The sequence below is a fragment of the Chlamydotis macqueenii genome, chromosome 12 (genome assembly GCF_036417535.1).
Source record: "Chlamydotis macqueenii isolate bChlMac1 chromosome 12, bChlMac1.mat, whole genome shotgun sequence".
In the NCBI taxonomy this organism is placed as follows: domain Eukaryota; kingdom Metazoa; phylum Chordata; class Aves; order Otidiformes; family Otididae; genus Chlamydotis; species Chlamydotis macqueenii.
The window spans coordinates 21,695,374-21,708,214 of NC_141567.1; the positions used below are offsets into that span (position 1 = coordinate 21,695,374).

A 12,841-nucleotide genomic window follows, 5' to 3' on the forward strand; every position below is an offset into this window, starting at 1 on the left:
TCCCCACCAACTAATCTTACATGCTTTTTCAAGAAGCATTTGCTCTCTCCCCAACCACTTTATCTTGCTTTAAAAGAAAGGCAGTTTGCTCAAAGCGTATGCAGGTCTTCCCAGATGGATGGGAATCTTGCAGCGCAGAAAAGCTGCTGGAGAAAGAGCACAGAAGAGCCATCTTAACTCCGGGCGGAGGATCTGCTTCAAATGGGGGAGCGTGTTTCTGTTCCATGGGTGCTCTGACAAGGTCTGACAGTTGTGCTCGCTATCGACTGTAACTGGGCTTTGTCCTGGCAGTGGGCTCTAGATGTGTTTTCACTGAGTTTCACAGAAAAGAAGCAGAGATTATAAATAAGAGCCTCGTGATGTACTATTTGTGTTACCATGGGGATGTGATTGTAATAGCAGTCTTTTTCTTTTTTTTTTCAGTACACCATTGTTAATAAAGAGATTGTATTTAGATTTGGACACATTCATCTTTGCGAAGACAAGCAGGGATCAGGCCTGGGAAATGGGCAGAGTACAGAATACCTAATAACTTACTTCAGCATATCCTGTGTGGGGAAAAAAAGTATTCTTTTGAAGAGCAAGAGGGGAGGTTGCATTTTTTCAGGTTATCTTACGAATGCCCGTGAATCTCACTGTAGGTTTCACTCAATTCAATTATTAAATATAGCATCGAGCTTAAAGTGTAGTTCATTAATTGCAAGCACGCAAAGTAATAACTGTGTTCTGCTGCTTTCTTTACAAATAATTCCCGATTCCATTGTATTCCGTGGCAGACTTCTGCTGAGAGGACTCAGTCCTGAATTAGTGTTAAATACTGGCTCCAGGTGCTGATTATCATTGTCAGTCTGACACAGATAGGCATCCCAGCTCCAAACACATGCTGGGATCTGGGAACTACCAGCCATTCCACAGGCTAAGAGGGAATAATAGAGCCCCTGTAGCCCCACTCCTTGGACAGTGTTAAAACAAGAGGGAATCAAAGCTTTTGAACTTGATGTATTTGCCTAGAGGCTAGCTGCAAAACATAGGATGTGGCAGGTCAGGCTGTAATGCCAGGACAGCATTATGTCAAAGGATTTGACTCTAGTTTTATTCTTGCTAATCAACTTTAAGCCATATTTGACTCTATATTAAGTCTTTCTCCTCAAAATGTTCATAAGTCATATGGAAATGCTGTTACAGCATGTATATTTAGCAAACTAAAGCGGAAGGAAAGTGGATGATCCCTTCAAGGAGAGAAGAGAAAATTCTGGGAGAACAAGGAGCTGAACACAAAGCTGTCTTCCTCTCCCTTCATGTGATCGGGCATTCTTCTGTCCTGTTTTTGTGCGTCACAGCAACAGAAGTTTCCGCACCTGACCAGAGCATGTTGTCCGTGTGTTAGCATTAGTTCACATGATGAAACTGCAGAACCTCTGAGGAACAAGAGAGCCACAGAGATAGAGGCATCTGACGGGACACAACCATGAGGAAAAGCGCCGTCCAGCGTGAGTGGACACAGTCAAAGCTCTCTTCAGCGGACCACGCAGCGAGGTGTCACTCCTCACCCCAGACAGTCTCCCTAACTACGCTATCTCCATCTTTCCAAGCGTAGGCAAATTGAGCAAGAAGGAGGAGCTCCAAAATTCCTGTGATATGTATCATAATCCACCACCCTCGATATCTTGGGGTCTCAGTTCAAGCTAGGATACAGCACAGACGTCACCATGGCAATTAAAACATCCCCTGGAGAGGGGCACAGTACAAAATACATTGCTTATCCTGCTGAACGGCTCTGCAGCTCTTGACACAGAAGTATTACAAAGACACTTTAATAACTCAGGAAGAGAGGATGAATCAGCATTACAAAATTCTAGTTAGTCCTTACTCTGCGTCCTCTGAGGGACAGGTTTGAGAGTCCTCTTTTGTAGGGTTGGTTTTTTTCAACTTTCCCTAAAAATCCTTATGGTCCCCACGTCTCCTTAATGCCTGTAAAGAATCACTGATAAAGGCACTGAGAAACCGTGAGCTGGGCTGAGAGGAATATATTGACGAAAATCACTGTGTGTCTCTTCAAAGATGCAACAAGCGTCACGACTGGAGTGTCAGCACACCCACGCAGTCCTTCAGGCTGCTGTCTTCTGACACACCAAAGAGCAAACTCCCTCCTGAACACCTCTGTCTGCTGGAGTCAGACATGGATGACACTCCAAAAGCTATAAAAATGCTTATTTGGATTTCTTGAGCTCAGTGAGTGGTTCGGTCAAACTTAGCAGTGCTCATGATTTTTTCTCTCTTCACTCTTGCATTCAGTAGCACTGGCGGTAGTGGGTGCAAGGCCTGCTTCTTTCCTCTCAAACACTACACCAATACAACGTGTAGTTACTGAGAGTAACCATGGGGACGGACGCCAGCCACAGAAATATGTTCATACTCATGGCTGAACACAGAAAACAAGTCAATAAGAGTCCAAGTGCTGCATAATTAAACGTGTATGTGGCTCCACCACCTCTGCACATGGTTACTGATCGTCTTCCCCCCAGGCTACTCCGTTACGAGATCATCTCAGCAGTATGGAGACATGATTATGGGCCGTGCCAATATGGCTTCACAGCACTACCGGAGGAGTTTGCAGAGGTGAACTGGATAAATACCATATTCTTATGTTGCTGCCAACGAGCAGCAACTTCTCAGCTAGCTGCTGCTGAAGGCAGTGTTAACAGCCTTTCCCTTTTACAAATCAGACCCTAGTTTCAGGTAGCAGGCACGGACGTGCAAGCATAAGTGAAGGTTAACGCTGAATGTAAGTTTACTTCAGGCTTCTTCTGTTTTTTCTTGGAAAAGAATTTTTAAAGATTTCTTTTTCTATATAGCACTTGTACATATATGCTTCCTGCTGCCAACTCATTGTGATATCTTCCTTTTTTTTTTTTTTTTTTTTGCCTTTTTTGTAACTCAGATATATTCAGATTGGGCACAGTTGGATTGTTTAGTAGTCTATTCAGGCAAACATGGTGAGGAGTTCAGGAGAAACTGAAGACTTCACATCTGTATCATCTAAATTTGAAGCAATTAGCATTTGAATGTTTCTATGTTAACACGCTGCTCGTAGATAGCAAAGTGTTTGTGTGCAGTCCGTTGACAATACTTTGTTCAGCCGCTGTCAGCACTATTAGATTTGTAAATCACTGACAATTTTTACAGTGCGTGCTTTTCTCAGAGAAAAGGAGGCCCTGTATCTGCACAGGTTTGAGAATACAGCCCTAAAATGAGAGAACAGGAACAGAACACCACGTACTCGGTTGCTGAGGAGCCACTGCCCGTCAGGGCTGCCCTTTAAAATGTTAAACCACGACTGGTAATCCAACCTTGTCCCCGAGCTCCTCCGGTGACACGGGCGCTCCCAAGGACGCCGTCAGAGGCTGGGTGCGTTGCTTTAGCAGCACGTACTGCCCTCCCTTGCCATCGTCCCCAACGGGGCTGCGGCACCTCTCCCGCCAACCTGTGCCCCGCACAGATCGCGCTGCGGGAGCGGAGAACTCACCCAGCCCACAGCACGCCAGGAAGCCTTCTCCGAAGAGAAACGGATGTGAACTTGGCTATTCAGTACTGACATGATGTACTGGCTAGTACTTGAATATGACAGAAATATTGTCATTTTGACTCTATATACTCTTTAAAAAAAAAAAAAGAGCAACAGTTCTGTGTATTCCAGGGAGTATATTCATTTCAGTCCCCAAACTTCTGTGAATTAAAAGCTTTGTATAAGACCAAGTATTAGTTAGCCAGATCTGACTCCCAGAAATTATGTCTTGTGCTATAATTTTGCTTTATTAGCTGATTACTGAGGATCAGTAATAATTACTGCATAATGGGACTTTGCAAATTCTCTTGTTCTAGTAAGAGGTCCTGAGTAAAATGTGAAAGCTGAATGTCGTGGGCCCTGTAGTCTACAGCAATCCGTCAAAACAGAAGTATTTTCATACTTTTCACAGTAAGGATGCAAACCGCTTCATCACAAGTGGCATCCCAGCAGATGTCTGCTCATGTTTTAAATTAATGGAGCACCCATACCAATGTAGTTAGAAAACAAAGAAATGAAGCACTGAGCTTTTATGACTCCTGCTGACGATTTATATCGTAAAGGATGAGAAAAATATTAGAGAAACTGCTTTGCTTTACTCATATTAAAAGCCAACCAAGCAGAAGAACCCCAAAGACAACTTCTGTGGAACCAGAAAGCAGAACAGAAGGTCTGATGTTCACCTGCCACAAACATCTCCAACGTCCTCCAGTTCACTATTATCAGGAGGTTTTTACAGCCTTTAGTCAGTCCTTCTTTCCTTCCTGTAAACTGCCTTAAATTAGTTTAAATTCATTGCTTCCCATTCCGTCCTACAGAATACAGACTATTTAAAACATCTTTCCAGATCTAGTACTGTTTGAGAAGACCAGGTAAAAGAAAGATGCTGAAGGGAAAAGTAGCCAAAAAAAGCCAGAAGATATTTAGAAGCACACAAAAAATAGACAAATATCAAATATCCTCTTAGTATATCAGTATCTCACCACAGTAGGCTAGGGAGATCCATCATCAGAATATTTTAGACTGTTCTTTGAAAAGATCTGTTCTTCATATTTCATGGGGAAGCAGAATACTCTGTTTTCTGCTATAATCCAGTATTAAACCAACAAAAAATACCAGAAAGCATATCCCAGCACAGTTCCAGTTTTCTAAACTCTTAGGAATAAATCATGGTAGAATGGAAGTGGCTGCAAGATGAAAGTGAAAACAGTTTCTCCCTTCGGCATGGAGGGAACACAGATCAAGCAGCAAAGTGAGAGGAAAATAAAGCCTGGAGAGACTTTTTTTTAAAATACACAAATGAATGCTAAAAATTAAAAGAATAATGCCAATTTGATGAGCTGCCGGCACACCATTGTTTGCAGTGAGGCTGCTGAGGTTTGATAAACAGCTTAGGAACGTCTTTAGCACCATTGCTCAACAAGCCTCTTGATTTGGTTTGCACTCCTCTTTCCAGATTTAAATTTCTTTTTTGATTTTGGAGGGGTTTTTTTTAGTGGGGGAAATGTTTGTTTTACAGTCTGTTTCTTTACAGAAACTGTTCTGCTTCTTGAATGACAGCATAATTTTCTTTTGTCAAATTTCCAGCTATTCCACATTACCATCTTGCCCGGTGGGCCCAGGGTATTGATTGCACACATGCCGAGTTCTTGCGCAGAGGCTTTGCTAAGCACTGTATGCGAGTCATTGAACCAGCTCTGTCACTTACGCTGTGGAAAATGAAACAGGGACAAAAGCCCTTGAATGTATAAATCTAAGTCATACAAGTAACCAAGGGCAATGTAGGCTGAGCAGACTTTGAGTTCAGATAACATTAAAAAGTTTGCATGCTTTCCTATTTTCTTTGGTCTGCACAAGTGAGTTGAACAGCCTAAAGGAACGGGCGTTCTCCTGAGATTCTCTGCTGCTCACCACATACAAACAACTATTCAGCGCTTTTCTTTTCCCTAACTAGAAATTTAAAAAAGAAACAGGAGAAATTGGAAAATAAGTGAAAACTGTTGTGTAGTAAATTATTTAATTAGCTAGTAAATGTCTGGTGGAACCATGAAAGATTCCTGACTAAATGATGTTATGTAATGTAAGTAAGAACTGCAATATTCGTGTAGATAAATAACTAAATCAAACTTTCTTACATAAATTATTGAATGTTGATTCTGCTGCTAGGAAAAAAAAAAAACACAAATAATTTATGATCAGAGTTGACCAAAATGGACACGTTCATACCCACCAGAACGTTTGCCACCAGAAGTCTTGCTACTGAAGTCACGAGCTAAGACACGATCGATCCAGCACTTCCCCAAGTTGAGCAACTTGGCTCACAGAGAGATGGAACTAGCTTGGTTGTTTCTAAAGATATGACAGAATTTAAGTGAAGAAGAATGACGGGTAGAAGCTGGTGAGTAGTTTGAGCTAATCTAAATCCCAACTCAGTACAGGTCAGATTAGAAAAATGACTGCTCCAAAAATGGATACAGCCAGCTGCTTGGTCCTAGAGGCACTGGTGCCAGCCAAGGGAGTAGGAGCGTGGGGCCAGAACTCGTGAGAGCATCTCTTTCAGCAGCAGTGCTCAGATCAGCTTAGGACCTCACAAAATGGTGTCCCAAGTTCCACACAGAAAGCTGGTATAAACTCTAGATTCAAACCAGAAAGCCCCAGAACACAGCAATGTTTTCAACAGTTGCTGAAACTCCTTAGAAAAATCTAAGAAGACGTACTGACGAAAATGGATATCAGAAAGCCACTGGTCTGACCCCAATGCAATAATTCTTCTGGTTTTAACTTTAGCATTTTTATGCTAAAGCTTTATTTAACACTGTCTTGTACACTTCAACAGTTATTATGATATGAATGATTCTGATGTTAAAATAATCTAGTCAATCAAAATATAATTAGTTTGTAAGTGTTTTGGAACAAAGAGGATATTTTCAGCTGTGTTTACATATGATCTAGCAGAGGGAGAGTCTGGACTGTGACTACAGTTACAGTTTATGGAACGATAAAAATAATACAAATACCTGCCCTCATACAGAGGCAGTACTGACCTGTCTTTGGGCATCAAATTAAACTCATTCAATCCAACCAAAGCCTCCAGCAGATGGATTATTTCCAGTGCATCCAAATATTTCTTAAAATATAGTACCCAAAATTTCATATAATTTTGGCTTTAAAAAAACCATGCGTCAAATTAGGTCACACCAGTCCTTCTGCTCTACTTTTACAAGACAATGCTAAATTCTAGTTTTGCCCTCAGTATTCTCTGAGCCCCTCTCAAACTTATGTCATCTGCAAATTTAATAAAAATACTACATATTCTATCTTCCAGGTGAAATGAAATTAAAACACTGACTCAGGCTCCTGGGGAATCTCACAACGTAACTAAATCTCACCATTTTGACAGTGAACACTGACAACTACAGTAAGATTTTCTAACCAGTTCTGCCATGTGGGTTTACCAAGGCCTTATGCTCTAGTTTTTTGCTAAGAACATTATTCAGAAAGGCTTTAGTAAAGTCAAAATACATACCTTGCTGCAAATAGTCAAGAGATCTGGTATACTTCACCAAGAGTATTTTTAGGCCATGTAACCAATTTTGCTGAGGTCCCTTATTTTTCTAGAAGTGTTTTTTACTGTTGTTCCCAAGTTGGACCTTGGCTGCTTAGATGTTAGGAAAACAAGTCTACCATGATGATAGCTGAATACTGAGACAGGTTGCCCAGGGACACTTGGAATCTCTCTCTGAGGAAGTGCTCAGTACTCGACTGGACACTGTCCTGAGTAACGCGAGCTATTTAGACATATTTGGAGCAGGAGGGTGGACCTCTGGAGGCCCCTTCCAAACTAAAATTAGACTGCAGGACTCTTCTACTTGTTTACATAGCAGTAAAGCTGGAGTTTGAGCTATCACTGTATATCTCAATGTATTCTAGTTCTTCATGTCTGTGTCTCCAAGCAGTAATTTGCAGTGTAAATGTACAAATTCTGCATAAATTTCTAAGGTTTCATCTTCTGACTTTTGGGGATGGAATTCCCTCAGATACATTTCTCTTAATTGTGTTAACTTACAGGAGATACAAATATATCTTTGTAAAAATGTCAAGGTAGGCACAAAATTAATACCTTTGTGATCACTGTATTTGTTTTTCGGTGCCGTTCGCTGTTCTGCGGGAGGTGCTGCCGTGTCTATTCCTAATGTTCGCTCTAAACCGATAGGTAGCAGCTGAATATTCTCCTCTGATGCTATTACGGGGGTGTTACAAGGGAAAATAAAAATGTTAGAAGGTGTTTGCCTCCACTTAGTGTTTTAAAAAAGTGGTGGCTGTCACTTTATCCAGTGTGGAAATTATATAATATCAGCATATTTCAATAATCTGCTTCTCAAAAATGCATAAGCTGGAAGGTTTTTCTGAGCCTAAGTTAGGTTCATGCTGCATGCCATCACTGGAATACTAGACAGGCAGAGGCCAAAGACTGGCGTTTTGTGCAGGCAGGGAGGTTTCCATGAGGTGAGATGTCGAGAAAAATAATTAGCTTCTCCCCATAATGTTCCTTATTTTTTTGACATTGTACTGAAGCTATGACCTTGACCAGCTATGACCATCCGTTAACCGCTCTTCACTGAGGTATGCAGATACCTTAGTATTTGACTGTTAAGATTTTCCTTCTGTGCTTATTCTTAAATTTTGTTTCATTTTCTTAAGTCAGATATTTCCAAACATCTTCTGATTCAGATCCAGAGAGATGTTTATCATCAGCCTGTTCGTTCAATATACATTGCTTTCCTGCAAGGAGTTTTGAAACAAGATTTCAGCAAATCAGAGAGAAAGTAGGTTTTCAATTTCTTTCATCGAATTGCTTGGCATTTCTCATTTCAATAAAACAGAAACAAATAATTATAAAAAGAAAAAACTTTTTTTTTTGCACAAAACCACAAACCAACCAACCAACCAACCAAAATCCTCTGATATTATAACAACTCGAATGTCCTTGAAGAGCACTTCTGGCCAGTTGGCTGTCTCCACTTTGTTTTCACTTCAGGACAATTTAATTTCAAGATTGTTTGCTAAGGTTTAAGAGCAGTGATTTTTCTACTAAGGTATATAGGAATAAAGCAAACTGAAAGATACCTAGGATCTCGCTCTTCAAAGTTTTTATTAACATGACACAGAAGCTTTTTTTAAGTCCACTCCTTTCAAACCTCTTTCTTTCCATTTTGCCCCCCATCCCTTTCCACATAAATTCCCCCTTTCTTCCAAATTCCTTCGCTGTCTCTCAGGTCCGCCGTGCATTCCCACTTCTCCTCTAAGCACCCTCCCAGTTCCCTAGCTCTCCTCTTCACTCATGTGTCCCCAAACTGCATTTTTCTCATGCTGCCACTGGTTTCCTTCCCCATTTAGCAACACTTTGTGTAATTCACTATGCCAGCTTGCATGCTCATTAGACAGTTCATTAACTCTATTTTCTAGTGCACTAAACTGAGCGGGGGCAATTGGCACTTACAGGTCCCTTGTGATGTAGTCCTGATTCTAGCATGCATATTGATACACAATACCAATAAAAGAAAAATATATCTGCAGGCACAGGATAGAAATAATCACTAGTTTTAGAAGGAAAGGGTTAAACTAACAATGTAAGGTAGGAAATATCCACTGTATTTGGAAAAGGCTTCATGTACGGTCTCCCCTCTCCTATCAGCAAAGTCAGAGTGGAATGGAAGAGACTTGCAGTAAGGAATAGCAGCAGCCAGGATGCAGCCTGGCTTTGACAGATCGGCTCTGGATAGGTCCAGCTCCCGGGACAGCTTGTATCGGCTGCGAAGCCGTTAAAGTGAATATATAAACCACAGGAAAGTATGATAGTGACATGTTTTGTTTCTAGATTGTTAAACCAGTAATTGTTATTGCAAGTAGCTGTCATTCCCACCAGCATTTGCTTCGTGTTGACAATGAAGAAAACTAATTTGTTTTATAGTCTGAAGCTTAATTTACTTCATGGTTGGTTTCTTTCTTTGCCTGTAACTCCCAGACCTCTAAGAAAGAAATGCAGTCAGTTTTACAGCAAGCAGAATGAGCTGTAACTAAACTGCCAGTACAAAAACTATGGCTTCTCACTGATTAGAAAGCATTTCTTACTGATTAGGAAGGGGTCTCTAAACTAGAGACATGGGTTTGATGGACGGAGCACTCGGTGGATGAGGAGTTGGCTGGATGGCCGCACTCAGAGAGTGGTGGTCAACGGCTCAATGTCCAGGCGGAGACTGGTGACAAGTGGCGTCTCTCAGGAGTCTGTGTTGGGCCCGGCCCTGTTCAACATCTTTGTCAGGACATGGACAGTGGGATAGAGTGCACCCTCAGCAAGTTCACCATGACACCAAGCTGTGTGGTGCCGTCAACACGCTGGAGGGAAGGGATGCCATCCCTGGAAACATTCCAGGCCAGGTTGGTTCTGAGCAACCTGATCTGGTTGGAGATGTCCCTGCTCCTTGCAGAGGGGCTGGACGGGATGGCCTCTAAAGGTCCCTTCCAACCCCAACTGTTCTATGATTTTTTTGAAAAGCACATGGGATCAAAAACCCCCTTTTGAATCCTATTAGCCAAGACTGCCAGTCAGTGACTATACCCAGATTGGCTAGTGAGCTGTGGATATTTGCCCTTCAGTTTGTATGGCTTTTAATGAAACTTGACAACTCTAGAAGAAATTAACTCTGTGAAGCTGACTGCCTGCTGTGTCTCTGACAGCCAACTGTCCATACAGCAGTCAAAGACACAGTTATAGCCAGGTCAGGAGCGTGGGGAAGAGAGAGCCTCACGATTAACTCATAGAAATGCAAAGGAAACCTTTAAGGTATAGAAGCAATTTAAGTAGGAAAAAAAGGTCTCATGGTCATTCAGCTTACTCTAGTCAGGAAATGTTTTTGATGACGGAAAGAAGGCTTCTGTAAGCTGTGTCACCACTGGGAGGGTCTGGCCATACAACAAACTTTTCCCAGGGTGGCTAATACTTAACACATCAGCCTAACCTTTTCAGGCCAAATATAGATTGACACCAGAAATGCAGTTTCTGAAAACTGGGGAAAAAATTGGTCTGTTCACAGCCTTGTTTTATTTTGTATCAATGTGCTCTTTCGAGCTCTCCTGTTCTGAAATAATTCTGAAATGAATTTTATATAGTGTGGTGCTAACAGTCACAAAACCATCCCAACAACAAAAACCCCACGGCGTCACGGTTTTTATCCTGGTTGTCAAAATAAACCAAGCACTAGAAAAATGTTTCCTGAACACACAGTGGTACAAAAAGAGTTGGAGAGAAATCCTTTGAAGGGGACTGTGCTGTCTTGTACAAAGCAAAAGTTCCTCCAGTAGCTGTGAGAAGGCATGTATGCAGAAGGAGGTCATTTCCCAGAAGGGAGCGACAGAAGAAGGCCTTGTAAACTGAGTCCATGGTTGGGAAGGGGTTTTATTGAAGCCTGGATTAAGATTCAGTCAAAGCCCATGCACCGTGCTGAGTTCTGCAGAAATACATTAAAATGTGGAGTTTTGTTCAGGTGCTCCGTTTGAACAGTCCGTTAACAGACTGTCTAAGCTCTCCTGAACATATTGGCCTGTTACTATCAAAGATAAAAATCTAACTAAACCTACAGAATGTATAGCTACAACTGGAGACTCTGGCCAGTAGGAGCTGCTGCACAACTGGGAAGAGGAGCTCGACCAGAGCTCCCTCACACAGATGGCACGGGGCCAAGAGAACCGAGTGGTCATTTCTGGTGTCCTCCACATTCCCTGCCGTACGTGGCAAGAGGCCCCTGAAGGTCTGAGCCAGCGAGAACAGCTGCAGCGGCAGCCCAGACAGGGACCTTCAGGCGCTCAGACCTCAGAAGCACTGTCTGTCCCATGCTGCCCTTCACACTCTTCACACTGGCTTCCTTCTCTGACCTGCCCTGTCCTCAGGACTCCTGCTGTCCTCTGAATGCCTCCTCCTCTGTGTTACTTTGACATATTGTAAAGGAATCCCATTAGAAGACGAATCATGGAATTAATATATCTCTCATTAACACAGTATTCCTTTTGTGTTGTTCCTCGCCTTTACGCTTTTGCTGTTCTCTCTGATTGCCCAAAGGCACTCTTGCCAACTTGTCTACTTAGGCTGCCTCTTTGTGCCAGGAGGCACCTACTACTTGTGTCTGCGGAGTGTGTGGCGTGAGGAGATCCCTTTTTTAAAAAAATTCTCTAAGCCCACCCATAATAAGCATCATTAGTAACAAAAGCATGCTCACACCCAGTTAGTGGGGTGTTAGTGTCATCTGTTGTATCAGCCCACTGGTACAGGCTTTGATCCCACCTCAAATGCCTGGCTGTCCTCTCCGAGCTCTCAGGTGCCCGTGGAGTACAGCCACAGCCTGCATCGAATTCACTCTGCCAGCACCTTGTGAAATCGTTGCACTCTGCGTAACACACGTTCTTGTATGACCCCATATAGCTTCCCGTCTGCTCGCTGGGATCACGTACGTTAAACCCCAGCTGCTGCAGGCAGGGTAGAGCTGACATATTTTGCCTGTTGGCTTTAGTGGCACCAACACCTTAACAGCTCACTGACTACGACTGCCTGCTCTCACTTTAGTAAACAGTGACTATCCCACTGGAAAGACACATCCTAGTTTTTACCTTAGGTCTCATAAATCTAAAGCTCGCAAAAATGTGCATGGAAGCTATGAGCATTTAAACCTCTCTGTGTGTGCTGACCTTGAGATAGTAAACGAGCAGTGTCTGGATTTTGGCAATCGGCAGCTTGTAAGGGAATCGAAAGCCAGCCGCTTGTCATGAGGAATCTCATCTTTCTTTCTTTTTTTACATTTTGTTGAACCTTGAACTTTAAGCATCTGATGGAAAAATAATGGCATTTTGAGGTTTAACGACTAGTTTTAAGTAATTAACTTCTTTATTAGTGGCCCTAGCTACCTGAATTCAGTAAAGAAATGAATACTGTAAACACACTTATATGTAGAGTTTGATATCTGTGCCACTGTGGCAGACTGAAGCTTAAGTGACTCATATTTGAACCCCAAAGACCCTCAGTGCATTTTACAAGCCTGCCGAGCACTGCAGGGAGTATCTGTTGATATACCATACCAAACAACTGTAGCTGCAAAGACAGCAGCTAAAATTTAAGCATACAGAATGTAGCAATCTTGTCTAAATAAGGTAAGAAATAATGTAACTTGGATTTTGGCCAGGACCCCCTGCTTCGTCTCCACACCTGCCCCCCACCAATCCCCGAAA

The 12,841-nt window shown here is 42.3% G+C and overlaps 1 protein-coding gene across 1 annotated transcript in view; it reads right to left on the bottom strand.

Annotated features, from left to right (window-relative positions):
* The window catches only part of CHRFAM7A (CHRNA7 (exons 5-10) and FAM7A (exons A-E) fusion), a 40,473-nt gene that overhangs the window by 26,026 nt on the left and 1,606 nt on the right, over nucleotides 1-12,841 (bottom strand). The window lies entirely within an intron of this gene.